Source organism: Rhinatrema bivittatum, chromosome 3, assembly GCF_901001135.1.
Source record: "Rhinatrema bivittatum chromosome 3, aRhiBiv1.1, whole genome shotgun sequence".
NCBI lineage: Eukaryota > Metazoa > Chordata > Amphibia > Gymnophiona > Rhinatrematidae > Rhinatrema > Rhinatrema bivittatum.
In genome coordinates, this window is record NC_042617.1 from 122818097 (window position 1) to 122836970 (window position 18874).

Genomic DNA, 18874 nt, shown 5'->3' on the forward strand with positions numbered 1-18874 from the left:
GTCTGGCCCAGTGCCATTCCTTTGGATTGAGGCCCTGCATCGGAGATCCCTCTGGAACCCTGCAGTCAGGGCCCTGAATCTGGCCACTAGGTTGTCAGCGAGTGGTGACCATCACTCCCTTCCCATGCAGCAAATGATGCCTCTGGAGCATCCTCTGCCCACCTGGCAAGCAAAAAGAACTGACCTGAGCTGGCTCTTGCTCTGCTATTCACTTCTTACAGAAAGACCTAGAAGAAAGCCTTCTGATAAGGTAGCAACTTGTTGCCATGTTTCAACACCATGATTAGAAAAGCATCAGAAACAAAAGGAATAAGAGGGTTTTTTTTAAACTGTCAGTGAAATGCAAGAGTAAAAGGGGTAAGAACTTTTTGACCTCCAAAAATCCAGCATCTTTTCTTCATGCTAAAGGACCCATCAACTTTTAATTCTGATGTGATCCGTTTTTGTTTACAATAAATCAGAAGATACCATGAAGTGCTCCAGCAGTGGGAGACAGCAGCTTTCTCAAATTATGAAAGGAAAAACAAGCCCTAGTACCGGTTCGTACTCACCATAGCCAGGACTTAAAGTAGCACAAGTGCCATATTAGTCTATTCAGATATGGAAAGGGCAACAAATAATTTGAAATATATATATAGCACAATTAAAAAGGTAATAAATTGGACGAGCTTTTGAGTTGGTACTGACCTGATGAAGGGAGACTAAATGTAGTTCATTCTATACTGATTATAACTTTTAATAGCTAGTCACAGATATTAAAATTAGTCCAAAAGGGTATCCCCTACAATTTGTTTACTGTTATTTCTATGGATGGATAATTCCACTTGCAAAAGACTGAATTTAGCTAAAAATAGGAGGTAATGCTACTTTAAAAAGTCACATACATGAGCAAAAAAGTGTTGCATATGTTCAAAATGTATACGATGGTCTAAAAAAAAAAAAAAAAAAAAAACTATCACACGACTTTTTTTTTTGGGGGGGGGGGGGGAGGTAAATAAGGAACGTCAGATTATAAATTTTTGTATTCCGTTTTCAAGCGTCAATTTATTCCCTACAATAGCCTTTACAAATCTCAACTGCTTCCTGAATCTATTCATTAAAATTAAGATCCAGTTCTAAAGCATAAAAACGTTACGAAACAGTTCAGATGAATTTTAGAAACCCTGAGTCACTTGATGGAAGAAGGTTTTAAAGTACCTGGCTGTTAAGTGTCCAAAGAGCCCGGTCATGACAATCCTCTGCTATGAGCGAATACAGAGATTTCACCAACTTGATAAAATTTTACCTTCACAAAGACACAGAACCCACTGGGACCAACATCTGCAACGTGCTACTTCCTAGGGAAATGACTACAAGGTGGAGCGTCTTTGCAAAGCAGCTTAAGAGACCTACAAACCAAACTCGCCGGGGGGGGGGGGGGGGGGGGAAGTATGGGAGAAGGAGGGTGCACCCCAGGCGGAGGCAACAGCAGCCACCGACGCCGACCGAAACAATAAAAAAACATATTTCCCAATAAGGTTCTCGGGCCGGGACTGTCTCCTAATCTACAAAGCGGACGCAAGAACCCAGGCCAAACATTACAAGCGAATCGGGGAGGGGTTTCAAACTCCCATGATCTTCGCATGGGGCAGAAAGGTCGGAAAACGATCAGCGGCTCAAAAGATACAACGGTGGGGAAAAGCATTAAGCTAAAGAATGAGATCAGCGCCCCTCGTCCAAATGAATAAAACCCTACCACCCCTTCCAACAGAAACACCCAGCAGTGTCGTCGAACCTGGGACAAACCCCGAACTCCCCCCCAAAACCTACCTATCGGGGGCCGCAAGGAAAGTGCTGCATCCTTCTTTATCAATCCACCACTTTCCAAAACGTAACACAAAAACAGCGGGGGAAAAAAAAAAAAAGAATGAAACTAATCAAACCTTCATCCGGTACAAGTTTCGTTTACTGTCAAGTCGACAGTCTAAAAGTCCCGAGGTGGTGTGTGTGTGTGTGTGTGTATATGTGTGGAGGGGAGGGGAGGGGGGTGGGAAGGGGTGTTGCCAACCTCGCTTATTTACCGCGAGATTGGGCTTCTTTCCCTAGTCATTCGCGTTTTTTTTTTCCGATTCGCGGGCTGCTTTTAATTGGGCTATTTTTTCTGCCAGTCGCGGTTTTTTTGGGCTTGTTGGGCGGGACTTGTGCTCTGATGTTGCAGTGATTGGCTGCTGCTGCAATGAAGCCTGTCCATAGCAGGCGCACCCTAAACTATTGCAGCGGTAAGCCAATCAGAGCGGCGCATGCGGAAGCCTGGTAGATGGGCAGACCTGGAAGGCCAGCACGACTTTGCAGCTTACAGTAAGCATCGGAGAAGGAGTCTTCTGACTGTGCAGCTACAGCCAGGTATCAGGAGGGGAGGAATGAGAATGTAGGGGCCACAGATGTGCTCGGAGGGGGTAGGGATGTGCTTGGAGAGGGGAATGAGCATGAGGGAATTGAAGATGTGTTTGTAGGGGGTGGGAGAGGGGAATGAGTGTGTGGGGGGCCAGGGATGTGCTTGGAGAGGGGAATGAGCATGAGGGAATTGAAGACGTGTTTGTAGGGGGTGGGAGAGGGGAATGAGTGTGTGGGGGGCCAGGGATGTGCTTGGAGAGGGGAATGAGCATGAGGGAATTGAAGACGTGTTTGTGGGGGGTGGGAGAGGGGAATGAGTGTGTGGGGGGCCAGGGATGTTCTTGGAGGGGGGTAGGGAGAGGGGAATGAGTGTGTGGGGGCCAGGGATGTGCTTGGAGAGGGGAATGAGCATGAGGGAATTGAAGACGTGTTTGTAGGGGGTGGGAGAGGGGAATGAGTGTGTGGGGGCCAGGGATGTGCTCAGAGGAGAGAATGAGTGAGAGGGGCTGGTGTTTTTTAATATGTTCTACGCCACTTGATTTCATCTATTTTTTTCTCATTTCTTCTCCCTGCAGCAGATCACCTTTATAAAAAATCCTTATTTTGACAAAAAGACAGCTTGTCCATACCTGCTGACTGCAGGTAAAAAATGTGACATGGAAACTTGTAATGCTGTTTTTTGGTTTTTTTTATTTGTTCTACACCACTTTTGCTTTCATCTAATTTTGCTTTTTTTCCCCCTTCATTTCTTCTCCCTGCAGACGATCACCTCTGTAAGAAAGCCTGTCCATACCTACTGTTTCCATCCTTGGCTGCTACACTACTAAATGGTTTTGATCTACTATGGCTAAAGTAAAGAACTGGGCTAAGTACTGTAAAAAGTACTGCAAAGCGTGGGAAGAGGAACGTGAACTAAAAGCATGGATTCAGCCTGTTTTCAGCAATGAGAGTAAGGCTATGTGCAAATTTTGGAAGTGTGACATTTGTGCACATCATGCAGACCTTCTGCAACATGCTAAAACAGAGAAACATGCAAAAAGCTAAGCTCCTTTGTCATCTATGCAACTCACAGACATTGGTGTTTCAATTTCACATGTTTTGGGCTTGTTGGGTTTTTTTTGTTTGTTTTTTTTTTAAAGTGCTTGTTCTTTCATGAAAACCTGGCAACCCTGTATTCTTAAGTTATCGCACTCCAGCACCAGAAAAAAAAATACAAATCAAATATTAGCCCCAGTCCTTGGGAAAGAGAACTAACCGTGCTGGGAGTCCAAGGGCATGAAAGTAGAAGACCGGACGCGAGATCACGAGGCGGAGAGGCTCGGAGCTGCCCAAGGACGGCTGTAACGTGAAGGTAAAGATTCATATAAGCGGCTTCTTGGGTGGTGAGAGAAGAGGACTCGCCCAAGGAAACTCTCCGCCGCCGGCGGTGTGACCTACCTCTCCACCACCGCCTCTACAGTCCCGTCTCACTCGGCCTTTGGAAGGCTTTTCATCCTGCTGGACTGGAGCAGCTCCTCACCTGGACAGGAGACGGACAGCGGCGCGCACTCCCTCACGCCCTGGGCTAAGGAGTGGGGAGAGGGCATGGGTCGGTGCCAGGTGCAGCGCGGAGAGAATGTTTCAAAAGAGACAGGCGCCCTCTGCGACTGCACGTTCCCCAGCCAGTCCTCGTCCGGTGGAAACCAACACTCAATGGCTTGCTGTCTGTTGGAGCCGGGCCTTCACATTCGGAGCTGGCTGGATGAGGGCCACTTGTTGCTCCGTCCGTCGATCCTCTCCCCGCCGCAGTGCTCCCGGCTCCACTCTGTTGAAATTAGGAAGCTACGCGCGGAGCCACGCACAGGCTTGGCAGGGCACAAGGGGCGTTCTTGCAGGCCAGTAACGTCTGCATGTAGCAGCCGATCCAAGGGCGGTGTTTAGTTGCGAAGAAGGAGGTGGTTTGGGAGGTTGGTGGTACTGCAGAGTCGTATTCCGCTAGAGGCGGAGTGACGTAGGGTGCCGGCTCACCCCGTGACCAGTCCTCCTGGCCCCTCCCCTTCTTACGAAGCTTTTATGAGCTCCCTGTAATAGTCAAGAAGATGGGGAGGGGAGAAGGTTGTGTAAGTGCGTGAGGGTCGTTCAGGAATACGGAGAATGCACTTCAAAAGTAAACGAGTAACAAGGGGAGGAAAGACGATGTACTCGGAATCTGCAGCTGTACCCCCCCCAGAAAGAAAACTCCACACCAATTTGGCTTTTAAACTTGGTCGCAGTTTAATGCACCAGATCACGAGCCCTTACAGTTAAATAGCCTTAACGCCCCTCCACCACCTTCAGCCCCAATGGTGGAGATAGCCTCCACCTGCTCCGCCTCATGCCAGAGAGAGCAAGCTTGACCGTGAACCTTAGCCCCATGGTTCCCCCGGTCTTCCTACGTAGTCGCCCCCCTCAACTACGCAGGGCCCATCGCCCCCTCCTTTTTTTTTTACAACATAACAATGGGCTTGGGTTATCCGCCACAAAACAAGTTGCATCGCGACTTGTTTCCCCTCACTGCGGCCATCTAGTCTCTACTACTTATCTCTTTCTCCAACCCCTCCTGAAGGGTATGATTAAATAGATCCATTCCAATGTCAGATAAATGGACCCCGTCCCCACTAAAGAAACCTGCTTCTCCCTGCCACGCCCAGGAGTGCCTAATCCAAAACCCCCCTTCCCATCCCATCCACTTGCCCATTTGCCGATTTTAACTTTTTAACCCCAGACATCCTGACTGCCTCCTCGCTATGTCGCAATCTGATGATAATGTCCAACCACTCAACTTTCACAGAGGGCCACCGCACCATAATTTGCGCTATATCTTTTTTAATACAGGTCAGCAACTCCCAAGTCGTCTTACCCACATCATTACCCCCCAAATGCACAACTAATATGTCCGGTACTCCCCACATGTCCATTCTGTCGCTCAGGAATGGCAGCAGCTCGTCCCACTGCATGCCCCTGCAACTGAACCACGCCAATTGCCACCCTAGGCTCTCCAAGTCCAGATGTTCTCCGTAAGGGCGCTTCATGGCTCGGCGTTGTACTCTGTGGATATAGGAATGGCCCACGATCCAGGCACATCCCTTCCTGCTCCTCCGCCCCCAGGCTTCTGGAAAAGAAAAGTTGCGCAGCCACAGGAGTCGTCACGCAACCACCAAGACCATACTCCTGGCTGCTGTGCGCATGAGGTCATACAATGTATCCGCCGCTTCAAGGCGCACCGCCCGATCATGGGATAGCACTCTGAGGATGTCGGCTCCTGTAGCTTCTGAATCCAACATAAGCAGGTGTGTTGCATCAAGCTGGCACAAATGGCTGCCCGGAGGCCCAAGGCGGGCACCTTGAACTTGCGCTTCAAGTGCCCTTCCTGCTTATGATGCTGGCCGACTCCACTACCAGAATGGTAGTCTTTTTGGTCACTGCGGAGACCTCCGCATCCACCCGAGGCGTTCTCAAACGATCCAAATGCTCATCCAGCAAGGGATATAGCTTGCACATCGCTCTCCTCACCTTTGAGCCCGTTTCCAGGGAATCCCACTCCCAGCTAATAAGCTTTTGAATCTTCTTAGGAATGAGAAAAGTGCTGGACCACCGCAGACCATCAAGAACTGGATTGGTGCCCTTGCTGCCCGACTCCTCTGGATCCACCTTCACCCCCAGCTCGTCTAATACCTGGGGAATGAGAGGGAGCAACTCCTCTCTTTTAATAGGTGAACTACACCAGGAAGCATCCACAGAATCTGGGTCATCCTTGATGGCATCAGGGCCAGGACTCAGACCAACATCTGGGTCTATCTCCGGGTCCTCCTGAGGCTCATCTGAGTCATCCAGGTCCTTGGGGACAGGGTCCAGATGAGAGACCTGTGATCCACAACACTTGGCTGTATGGCTCAAAGAGCCCGCAGATATTTGGTCAAAACCGCCCCATTCTCATGCACCAAGAATGTCCCGCTAGTCATCGGCCTGACTCCGCTGTACGAACCGGACAGACCAAAGGGCTCTTGGCAGGCACTAAGTGAATAGCAGCACCCTTACCCTTTTGATCGGGCAGCAAGGGCACCAATCCAGTTCTTGATGGTCTGCGGGGTCCAGCACTTTTCTCATTCCTAAGAAGATTCAAAAGCTTATTAGCTGGGAGTGGGATTCCCTGGAAACGGGCTCAAAGGTGAGGAGAGCGATGTGCAAGCTATTTCCCTTGCTGGATGAGCATTTGGATCGTTTGAGAACGCCTCGGGTGGATGCGGAGGTCTCCGCAGTGACCAAGAAGACTACCATTCTGGTAGTGGGGTCGGCCAGCATCATAAGCAGGAAGGACACTTGAAGCGCAAGTTCGAGGTGCCCGCCTTGGGCCTCCGGGCAGCCATTTGTGCCAGCTTGATGCAACACACCTGCTTATGTTGGATTCAGAAGCTACAGGAGCCGACATCCTCAGAGTGCTATCCCATGATCGGGCGGTGCGCCTTGAAGAGGCGGATACATTGTATGACCTCATGCGCACAGCAGCCAGGAGTATGGTCTTGGTGGTTGCGTGACGACTCCTGTGGCTGCGCAACTGGTTAGCAGACGTGTCGTCCAAGATTCAGTTATGTAATCTGCCTTTTAAGGGGAAGCTTCTTTTTGGAGAAGATCTGGATCAACTGATGAAGTCCCTGGGTGAAACCATGGGCTTTAGATTGCCGGAAGACAATAAGGGCATTAGGAAGCCTTATTCATCTCGACCACGTTTTCTCGAGTCGAGACATTTTCGGTCGGGCAGAGGGGCTTCCTCTTCAGGTTCCAAGCAGCCATCGGGTCGTCAGCAGTCCTGTCGGGGCTCTGGCAGATCTGCCAGAGGTGGTGCTGGTCAGGGGGACAGAGCTGTCAAGCCATACCTGTGATGCCAGGCTGGCCCACTCCTCTCTGACAGCAGTAGGAGGCAGGCTGTCCCTTTCTTTTTTTTATGAGAAGTGGGTCAAAATCACCTCTGACCAATGGGTTCTAGAGATAGTGAAAGACAGTTACACCTTAGAATTTTCACAGCGTCCCAAAGAAGCCTTCCTGGAGTCACACTGTTCTTCTCAAAATAAATGCGAAGCAATAGAGGGGACTCTTCGAAGGTGCTAGGATTTGTGGACCTTTGGCCCGAGGTGAGGGTTGATACCACCTGCGGGGAGGAGCCCCACAGGTCCTCACCATCGGGAAGCGAGGTCAGCTGCAGCAGGAGATACAATAGTAGTGGTAGAGAGATGGAGCATCCTGCATCACAGCCACGTGATCGCAGGAGCTTGTAGAGAGTACTGTGAGGGATCCCAAGGAGCGGGGGCAAGAGAAACAGTTCGGAGGGAACCCTCAGTATTCAGGTGGAACTGGAGATGTAAGTACCAGAGCAGGAACCTCCGACAGAGAAGTGCTAGGCAGGCCCTGAGGAATGGGGAGCGCGAGACAGGAACTTCTGGAGGAATGCAGCAGAGACTGTCCCAAGGGGCGGGGCAGCGTAGCAAGAGAGGCTCTGGTGTGATGATGTAGGCTGACCCGCAGAGCGGGAAGCCCGAGTCGAATCTCCGAAGTAGTGACGTAAGCACCCCGAGGAGCGGGCCTGCGCACAATGGAATCTCTGGAAGAGAAACAGAGGTACTACCCCAAGGAGTGGGGAGGTGCAGAGTACAGTCACTGATGTAGAACGTAGGCACTGTCCCGAGGAGCGGGAAGCACAGAGTAAAGTCACTGGCATAGGCACTGCCCCAAGGAGCAAGGAAGCATAGAGTCGAGTCTCCAAAGCAGTAAGGCAGTTCGAGGGACAACCCTGAGAAGCCAGCAGGCAGGACCTCTGGAAGGTGCAGGGGCTAGCCTGAGGAGCAGGGTAAGCCTGGAGACGAGATCTCCAACTGGAGTGCAAGCAGGCCCCCGAGGAGCGGGTACCCAAGCCAGAGTCGTAGGTAGATCTGATGCAGGAACCACAGGTCCGAGGAGACAGGGGCAAGCACCAGTAGCGAAGGAACTCATTGCCAAGTCAGCTAGCAAAGGGCGAGGGAGGTGCTTATGAATCCCAAACTTGTGATGTCATCAGTTGGGGACGCCCCTAAGGTTCCCGCCATTGGGCCTTCAAATGGAGATTTGGTGGCTCACGCGCCTAGGAAGGTCCAGAGTCTGCGTGGGTGGCAGCGGCGTCCCGGCCACCACAAGGAGCCTTGAGAACCTGGCGGTATGCGGCGGCAATGGCTAGCCCCAGCCATGAGTAGGCCCGGAGAGAAGAGCAGACAAACACATGATGTGAGTTGAATCGGTCGCAGCCGTCTGCGACCGACTGTCATAACAGAAGGTTGATAGCTCTGGATGCCATAGTGCCAATGCTGCCAAACGAACAGGGGCAGGGAAGGTACTCTATTTATTTTGTGGTTCCAAAAAAAGAGGGCACCTGCCACCCCATCTTGGATTTACAGTAATGAACTTGAGCCTACAAGTGCTGTGCTTCAGGATGGAGATGCTTCATACAGTGATTGCAGCGGTCCGCAAAGGCGAGTTCCTGGCATCCTTGGATCTGACCGAGGCCTATCTGCACATTCCCATTTGGAAGGACCATCAGAAGTTTCTGCACTTCAAAGTGCTGGGTCAGCATTTTCAATTTCGGGCTCTCCCTTTCGGCCTAGCTACAGCCCCTCATACATTCACGAAGGTGATGGTAGTCGTGGCTGCATCCCTGAAGAAGGAAGGAGTGTTGGTCCATCCGTACTCGAACGATTGGCTCATCCATGCGAAGATATAAGAGGACTGCGTTCGTTCGGTGGAGCAAGTGATGCAGACTCTGAGCGACTTGGGATGGGTGATCAATGTGGCGAAAAGCCGCTTGGTTCCATCTCAGTCTCTCGAGTATCTAGGAGCCCGTTTCAACACCCTGAATGGCTGAGTGTTTTTGTCAGCAGACAGGGTACGAAAGTACAAGGAACAAGTTTCTCATCTGCTGCGTCTACCAGTACCACGGGTGTGGGACTATCTGCAGGCCTTGGGTTCCATGGCATCGACGTTGGACTTGGTTCCGTGGACCTTTGCTCATATGCAGCCCCTGCAGAAGGCACTGTTATCCCAGTGGAAACCAGTGTTGGAGCAGTTTTTTCTTCCACTCCCCCTTTTGAAGGAGGCCAGAATCGGCCTGGATTGGTGGCTGTCGAAGATCAACTTGGAGAGAGGAATGGGCCTTGAGATCCCGGATTGGGTGGAGGTGACTATGGATGCCAGTCTCAAGGGATGGGGGACGGTGTGTCTGGGTCATTTGGCTCAGGGTTTGTGGTCTTTGGCAGAGCAGACCTGGTCTATCAATTGACTGGAAAAAAGAGCAGTCCGCAGAGCGTTGGGTGTGTTTCTGCCTATGGTGCGGGTGCTGTCGGACAATGCAACAACGGTAGCTTACATCAACCGCCAAGGAGGAACAAGGAGCTACACAGTGGCATGAGAAGCGCAGCTGCTCTTTGGGTGGAATGCCACCTAGAAGGAATAGCGGCCTCCCATGCTGCAGGAGTCGACAATGTACAGGCAGACTTCTTGAGCCGTCAACAGCTGGATTCCGGGGAGTGGGGAGTTGTCCCCGGAGGTGTGGAAGCACCTTAACTCCTTAACTGGATCTCATGGCCACGTGGGCCAGTCGAAGACATGGCGGTTTTTCAGTCGCAGAAGGGAACTCTGTGCAGTGGGACTGGATGTCCATGGCCACCGGGGATTCTGCGATATGTCTTCCTCCCATGGCCTCTCATAGGGCATGTGCTACGATGGATAGAAGCACATCCTTGGATGGTGGTATTAGTAGTGTCCGAGGGGCCGCACTGTCCGTGGTTCGCCGACCTAGTCCATCTGGCGGTAGATGGTCCTTTTCAACTGTCTCGTCTGCGGGGCTTACTGCACCAAGGTCCCATATTTTTGGATCGGGAGGATCACTTTTGTCTCGTGGCCTGGCATTTGAGAGACACCGTTTGTGCATGAAGGGATATTCGGAACCAGTGATTGCTACCCTTCTCCAGGCTAGGCGACCAGCTACCTACCTGACGTATATCCGGATTTGGAAGGTGTTTGAGACCTGGTGTACACAGCATGGCTTGGATCCTCTGTTGGCTTCCATTCTGCACATTTTGTGCTTCCTGCAGCAGGGTTTATCCAAGTGTCTGGCTTACAGTTCGCTGCGGGTCCAGGTTTTGGCTCTGGGCTGCCTTCGAGGCAGGGTCCAGGGCAAGCCTTTGGCTTCTCATCCGGAGGTCATTCATTTTCTGAAAGGAGTGAAGCATTTAAAGCCTCCAGTTAGAAAGGTCTGCCCAGAATGGAATCTCAATTTAGTATTGCGAGCTTTCTGTGACGCACCCTTTGAGCCTTTACTTCAGGCCTTACTTTGAAGACGGTCTTTCTAGTGGCCATTTGTTCCACCAGACGAATTTCGGAGCTTCAGGCCCTTACATGTCGTGACCCTTTCTTGCGAATCTCCAGTGACAAGGTATCCTTATGCACTGTGGTAGCAGCCTTTCATGTTAAATCAGATGGTGGAATTACCGGGCTTCCCGGAGTGGTCTCGGCATCCTGGGATGGGCAGGTACCTTCACTTCCTTGATATTCATCGCGTCTTGTTGCTTTATCTGAAGGTCACTGATTTTTTCCGATGGACAGACCACCTTTTTGTCTTGTTCGGTGGAGCGAAGAAAGGGGAAAGTGTGTCAAAGGCTACCGTGACCCGCTGGTTAAAAGAAATGATTTCTTCATCCTAAATTTGCAAGGGCTGCTCTGTCCCATCTGGCCTTAAAGCGCATTCCACGCGGGCACAAGCAACATCTTGGGTGGAATGTCAGTTGCATCTCCCCAGGAGATTTGTAGGGCAGCCACCTGGTCCTCACTCTGTACCTTTACCAGGCATTATCGCCTGGATGTGTGTGCTCCGGATTCGGCTAATTTTGGGGAAAGCGTTCTTTGAGCAGGTCTTTCAGGTTCCCGCCCAGTGTAGGGGAGCTTTGGTACATCCCACTGGTCTGGAATTATCTGGGTATGTCCAGGAAAGGAAAATTGGTTCTTACCTACTAATTTTCATTCCTGTAATACCCTAGATCATTCCAGAGGCCCATCCCGATGTGGCTGCCGAAAGACTGACTCCCGACTGGGTTTCTAAATGCATTTTGCAAACAAAGCAAAAACCTTTTTATTTGGCTATTGAGAATTTTTAATCTGGTTGAGTTCCACAGTTGTCAGCAGTTATGGTTGTGGCATTGTCTAGGTTCAGTTCGGGGTATTCCAGCCTTAGTTTCTAGTTCACCCTAAGGGGGTGATATTTCTCTTGGCTTGGGTACAGGTTAATACTGAGGGACTGCAGGTGACACTCTCTGTGTTTTAGGGCCTGGAGTAATATTTGCAATGTTGCCTTTTCATAACTAACGTTCTTACTGTTTGAGTGCTGGCAGTTAGTGCTGTTTTCATATGGGAGGTTTACTACATTGTAATTCAGTTTACTCAATGCTTCCTGAAGGCTGACATGTTGTTGTGGGCATGGACCCCTGGACCAAGGTGGAGTTGGCACAACCTGCAGGGAAGAGCCCTGCAGGTACCCACTGTCGGCTGGTGGAGCTGGCTGTGGCAGAGGCCCAAATGGCACTTCATCTATATCAGCCCTCATTCCCCTTAGGTTGAGCCCTCAGATTCTGGGGCTGGCAGGACTTAGGCACAGGGCCTCTGCTGTTGAGATGAAGATCTGTTGAGGAAGTTGAATCACAAGCCAGGGTTCTAGGCAGGTAGAATACAGACGGAGACAGAATCAGGCAGTGGTCAGGGCAGGCAGCAATCAGAGTCAAGCTTCAGGCAATGATCAATGGCAGGCAGAGTTCAGTCAGAGTTGGTATTCAGGCAGTGGTCAGCAGCAGGTGGAGTTTGGTCAGAGTCAGTTCCAAGTTGAGGTCAAACCAGAGATCCATTCGAGGGAAACACAGGGTGGAGATGCAGGCAGGGAGACTAGAAACAGCACAAGCAGGTGGAGGAAGAGACTGAAGGCTAGGGACTGACCACAAAAAGATACTGAAGGACCAAAGATTGGCCACAAGGAGATGAAGGAGAACAGAAGGCAAGGAATTCAGGAACACAGACCAGCACTGACAAGACGAGGACCAGGAACTCAGGAACAAAGGAGCAACCAGGAATACAGGAACTCGCAGAGGCAACTCACTGCACCAAATAGATAGTGGTTGCTGGGGAGCGAGGCTCTTTTAAGGGCTGCTGGCAGTGACATCAGAATCGGGCACTGCAGGGGATTTCCTGCCATGGGCCCTTTAACTCCTGGCCAGACGCACGCGCTCGCCTAGGGGAAACACAGAGTGAAGTCGGCAATGTCCTACCTTGGACCGCATAGAGCGGCGGGTTCCATGGCCTTGCCCCACGGACTGGTAAACACAATACATGCTTTACAATAGTCCTAATACCAAATCGCTGCAGGTGACTTTTCTTGCAATGTTTTCTGGTTGGTACCATAGGAGAGTACGTGAATAATATACATTGTAAGTGATATTTTTATCTTAGAATACTGAATGTTCTTCTTCATTTAAAATCTGTTACTATAAATGCATAATTTTGAATTGTTTGTGGGAAGGTGGAGCCAGGAGTATGTGCAAGGTTGTAAGGCTCGCCTTGTACCTGCCCTGGCTGCACGGCTCCACAAGAGAAAGCAGGATTCCATCTGGAGTTATGCTACTTTGAGTTAGTGGATCTCCCCAGTCTCGGCCAGAGCTTAATTTTCTCTGTTTATAAGCCCAGGGATCAGTATGGGTCACTTCTTTTCCCCCCTCCCCTGGAGTAGGTAGGTAGAGTAGAGCCTGAGGAACCATAAAAGCAGCAGATTGTATAGCCTGAAGTCAATGGAAATGCACTAGAGAGGAGGGAGGGTTTTGGAGAAATGGAGACAAGCTACAAGCATAGGAAGGAAGGGGATGAGCAGGGGTGGATTGGCCTATTGGGGGATCGAGCATCCCCCAGTGGGCCGGTTGTTCCGTTCATGTTTTGGTTTTTTTTTGGTTTAAACTTCCTGGCTTGAAGAAAAGGTCAGTGGGGCCACAGCCCAAAGAGAGGCCTGCATGATCGTGGGAGAGCCCATTCTGTCACAGCCCGAAAAGAGGCCTGCACAGCTGTGCCTGACCCCATGCTGCTGTGGCCTGAAGAGAGGCCTGTGCAGCTGAGGCCCTCTCCCTCTCACCCCACATCTTGTAGGAACAGCTGGTAGCAGTGGCCATCTTCCACCTCCCTTCTGGCATTGAGGAGCAGCACTGCCATTGCACAGCAGCCAAATAAAAGGCCAGAAGAAAGGGGGAGGCCTGAAAGCTCTATGTGTGTATGCTTATGTGTATGAGAGTGAGTCTGGTTGTCTGAATGTGACAGCGCCTCCACGTATATTTGAGAGAGTGCCTGCATGCATGAGACAACCTGTATATGTCTGTATATCAGCCTGTGTGTGTGCGAGAGAGCCTGAGTGTGTGTTTCAGAACCCGCATGTGTATGCGAGAATACTTGCATGTGTGTTTCAGAACCTGCATGTGTATGCGAGAGTGCCTGCCTGTGTTTTAGAACCTGTGTGTATGTGAGAGCACCTGTATGTGTGTTTCAGAGCCTGGTGTGTATGAAAGAGCGACATAGCATGTGTATATGTAAGACTGCTTATATACGACAGAGCTCGCCTGTGTATATGTGACCGAATGAGACTGTGTGTATATGTGTGTGTGTGTGTATGTGTGAGAGTTTCAGGGCCTATGTATGTGACAACATATATGTGAGTAAGCGAGAACCTGTGTCTGTGACAGCATGTGTGTGTTTTGGGGAAAGAGAGAGGATAAACATTGTGAGATCCCCCTCCCCCAATCTACAACAATCTGTGGGTATGGAGAGCTGGAGAATTTTAATCCTATTATTTTAAATTTTGGTCTATTATTTCCACTGTTTGAAATATTTGGTATTTGGGAAATATTAGAACAAAATTGTGTTATTTAAATTATTGGATGTTCATTGGTTGTTGCCTGCTTCACATACTTATTCATTTTATTAGTATGGTTTTAAATTGGAATGATGTTTTATATCTCTTGACTTTACTGCTTAATGTTTAATGAGGAGTGATGTTTCTATTTTTCCATAGTAGTTAGGCTTACTGTGATTTCCACTGCATGTGTGTGGGCGAGAGTGCATGAGCCAATTAGCATGTGTGTGAGTGAGAGAAAACGAATGAGCCAATGAACAAATGTGTGAGAAGAGGACTATTTAAACCAATGAGCATATGTGTGAGCCAGTTAGCATGTGTATGAGAGAGAATTTAAGGGAGTCTGTGTGAAAATGAACATATATGTTAGAACGTGTGTATGTATAAGAGAGATGAGAGACTGCGCATACCTCCTATCCCTGACTAATCCATGACAATCTCAGACTGACGGGAATCTGAAGTTCCTAGGTATGGAGAGCAAGGGAATTTTTTTGGCCTTAGTTTTAATTATTAGCTGTTATTTGAGGCATCTGCTATTTTGAAATATATTTTGAAAGGAAAATTAAAATTTTTTAAAATATATTTTTAATCATTGGATGTTATATTCATCAGCTGTTTTGAAATATTTATTCATTTTCTGAGTATTATATTATAATTACTAGTATGTAGTATATTACTATTATAATTAATGGTTTATATATCTTGATTTTATTGTTTGATTTTTAATGAGGAATGGTGGTGATTCTGTTTTTCCATTGTTGCACTGCATACGGAATCTGTCTTATGGTTTCCAATTCAGTTTTTGTTTTGTGTTTCTAGTTAAACTTTATTGTCTCTTTAGTTTGTATTTGGTGAGGGTCTGTGTGTTCTGCATATATGACTGAGGTGAGGTATTCTGCTAGGTTGTAGTTGTAGGAATCTATACAAGTTTTGCTTGTTCTGTTTCCTAATATCAAGTGCATTGGTGTTTTAGGGCCTGGTGTAATATTTGCAATATTGCCTTTTCATAGCTATAAGAGATATATAAGCAGATGTATTGGGGACCCAACCAATATGCATGGATGGAATGGGGGCTGCAGCTCTGCTCACCCCTGGTCTAGAATGTGCTCTAGTTGTTTAGAAGGTAAAGCTTATTTTGGAGATATTTTGGCTCAATTCTGCCAAGTTCCAGGGTCAGCTTGGAGTTGTTGACACATGTGCTGCAGGGAAAGTGCATGAGGGCATAAAATACCCCATGGGCTGTTTTTGAAAAAATCCCCCAGGCAGATATTTTCCTGCAGTTCACCCCTGGAGCTGAGAAGATTGCAGTGGTTGCCAATAGCTGGTAGGAATGAATTTATTTTTAAGGTTTTGAACAATATAGGCCCTTTATATTTTTCTATTTTGTTATGAAGATAAATGCATGCTAGGGCTTTATGTTCTGCCACTGATTATTTGTAAAAGTTCCATTTTTGAGAGAGATGAAATTGGTGAAGACCGGTAAGAGATCTTTTTCAGGCACAATTTTTCACCTTTTGGAATTCACTTTCCAAGAAAGTCCATTTTTTTCCTGATCTTAAGCCTTTTAGAAAAAGTCTGAAAACATGACTCTGTTCCTTAGAGTTCTAATTATTCATTGTACTTACGAAATCTGTGCTGAGTACTAACAGTAATTTGTGGGACTCATCTGAGCTTTGATATTGTATTCTTTTGTCTTCGTTCTGGGTTAAGAAAGTGGATATAAATCTAATGAATGAATAAATGAATATTAATCATTATTCTTGTGTATGACTTTTGCTGTGTGCCTCTGGAAAGAGTAATGGACCTCTGAGCAATGACCCACCTGTTGGGTTTGAGGCATAGTGTGGACTCTTAGTCGCAGTGGTAATGACTCCTCCCATGGGGAGGGGCCCCGTGGGGAACCACAGCGATAGGCTAGACTCAGAGAGCAGACACTGGAGATGGAAAGCTTTATTGTACTGCTGTAGAATGAAGATAATGGTGCAGGAGGATATGGCCCAGAAGTCCAGCAAGGTGCCAATACATTCAGACAGCCTCAGATGACTAGGTCTCACCCAGATGTAGAAGGTTGGTAGTGTTCCGCAGAGCGGCATAAGCCAAACCTGGTGGGTGGAATTGGAGAGCTGGATCATAGAAGTACTCACTGAAGAGTAGTGCAGGAATCCCCTGGTGGATGGTGACGTTGGGACCCGAGGTCCGTGGTGCAGGATTCTCTGAGCTGCATAGGCCCCACGATGACCGAGTACCTGGAAGTGCAGAATCCTGAAAAGAGAAGAAAGACCCCCGAGGAGCGGTTGTCTAGTTAGTGGAAGAAACTCCAAAGGGTAGTTGGAAGCGAGAGGCCCCCAAGGAGCAGGTGCCCAGAGCTTCTTCAGGAGCGAGATACCCTAGAGCAGTGGTTCTCAACCCTGTCCTGGGGACCCCCCAGCCAGTCGGGTTTTCATGATATCCACAATGAATATGCATGAGAGAAAATTTGCATGTTATGGAGGCAGTGTATGCAAATTTTCTCTCATGCATATTCATTGTGGATATCATGAAAACCCGACTGGCTGGGGGGTCCCCAGGACAGGGTTGAGAACCACTGCCCTAGAGGTTAGCGAGGAGTCTAAGCGTGCAACTTAGAAGCAGTCAGAGTAGCTAAACCGAAGTCCTTGCTAACTCGTTCGCTCTGAGTAGAGCAGAGGTTTAAATACCCAAAGGTATGAACGTCATGCATTGGGGACGCCACCGAGGTTCCTGCCATGACATGTAGATAAGCGTGGGCAGCGTGAGTGCACACGCCCTAGGAGGCCATGGGAAGAGCATGGCGGACGGGGACGCCCATGCTGAGTTGGAGACGCCGAGGGTTTCGGCACCGGAAGCAGCCATCTTACCCATGGAGGCGGAGAAAGGCAAAAAAGAGGTGAGGCAGAGCAGTCGCAGCTGTCTGCGACCGACGGATGCAACACCACCCATCCAACCTTGATTCCTCCGGATCCATTTTACCCACATCTAAACTGGGCACAATCAGCTCTAAACCAATATGTTTCAGATGGGTCTGTCTACCACATGTTAATGTGATGCCCTTTCACAGATTGCAAATCACATTGTTACAGAATATTCTATTTTCCCATTGGTCTGGAAATTTCTCTATGCTCAATGACCTATAAGAGTTTGGCTTTGTTCTGTGCCTTCTGAAATATGACTTAGATATATTCTTATGAATAAAATACCAATTTCATATTTTGTGTGCAGTATTGTATGAAAAAATTGCCTTTGTATTTTGGCATATATCCTATCTGCCACAGAAACCCTACTATAAGTAGGATCATTTTCAGCAGCATGTGGAAGTCAGTTCAGCTGCGTATAAGTATGTGCCCACAAAGTTATACCTTTATTTTATAAATTGTGTAGCAGGAGCTGCACAGTGTATAAAACACGGCATATCTCAGTCCCAAAATTATGCCCATGTGTTTCAGTATGTGCACATTATTATAATGCAGAGAGCCACATGTTTTCTATACCTATTTTATAAAAGTTCACACGCATATTTTACATGCAAAATAATTGTAACATGGCCGTGAAGTTACCATAGATTATGCACTGAGGGAGGTAGTTTATTAAGTATGTGAGTTCTCCGTTAATGAAAATACTTACTTGTGCATGTATCTTTAATCACCAGCTTGCTGACACTTCCACCATTTCACCCGCATTTCCACCAGTTCATCTAGACCCTCCACCAATTCTTCTGAGCACCTACCACTTAACCCACACCTCCCTCCTAAAAACTAAAGACAAAAGATAAGTGCGATTTCATTTCTGCAACTGAATTAGCAGGTGTAATAGCATGCATATAAGTTTGGTAATGGTCGTGCATATACTGTTTACAAAATGCTGACTTGTGTAGGAACTCCAAACTCTACCCCGGAATGCACATAAACCGCCCCTTTTTCGTATACATTCACAGACACTGCTAGTATGCACATACCTTGTCCCAGCTGTTCCTAAATACTACTTGCATTCATGCTACTTACATGCAAAACTTCCAGTTTTACTTGCTAAAACCTTTTGAACATTATCTCCTAACAGTGTCCGTTTTGGACAAACTCCCATTAACACAATGTATGCCTAGTATTATCAGGCTGAATCAGACAAAATTCAGAAACCATTCAAGGAGCTTTGGTTATCATAAGCTTTAGTAAAGGCACTTCATCAGTTAAGTGCTCTGCAGAGCTCAATTGTCAGTCACAATCCAAGGACCCTGACTTGGAGCAACAATTCTTTCACATTTTCCTCTGATACTGATAGGACAAAGGGCAAGTATCACTACATTTCTATGCTATACAAAGATATTCTTCAAAATAACAATGGTCATGGAGATCCATTTTTATCATGCTATCCTTTTTCATTTTCTTTTCTCTTCCTTTGAAATGTCCATTCCAGGGAAATTAGAAATTTCAAGAGATTGACATCTTTCAGATCCCAGCAAAAGCCTCGTTAATATTTTTGTAAGTTGATGCTTTATGCAGTTCTTTTGCATTTTCTATC

General features: G+C 48.0%; 1 protein-coding gene and 1 long non-coding RNA gene across 5 annotated transcripts in view; one reads left to right on the forward strand and one right to left on the reverse strand.

The window, feature by feature from the left end:
• Window positions 1–1998, reverse strand: part of B3GNT2 (UDP-GlcNAc:betaGal beta-1,3-N-acetylglucosaminyltransferase 2) — a 78980-nt gene extending 76982 nt beyond the window's left edge. Inside the window, exon 1 of one of the 4 annotated variants that reach the window (XM_029593688.1) lies at window positions 1923–1998. The gene's annotated coding sequence lies outside the window, so the exon portion shown is untranslated. Of the gene's footprint in view, window positions 1–1197; window positions 1768–1809 lie in introns of those variants that run through there. The other 3 variants (XM_029593685.1, XM_029593687.1, XM_029593686.1) reach the window with 3 other exon arrangements.
• A 278-nt stretch (window positions 1999–2276) lies between these two features.
• On the forward strand, window positions 2277–5578 carry LOC115087038. The gene is made up of 3 exons (XR_003855402.1): window positions 2277–2382; window positions 2949–3015; window positions 3135–5578. It is a non-coding gene; the product is annotated as an uncharacterized LOC115087038 (long non-coding RNA).
• Window positions 5579–18874: the final 13296 nt, after the last annotated feature.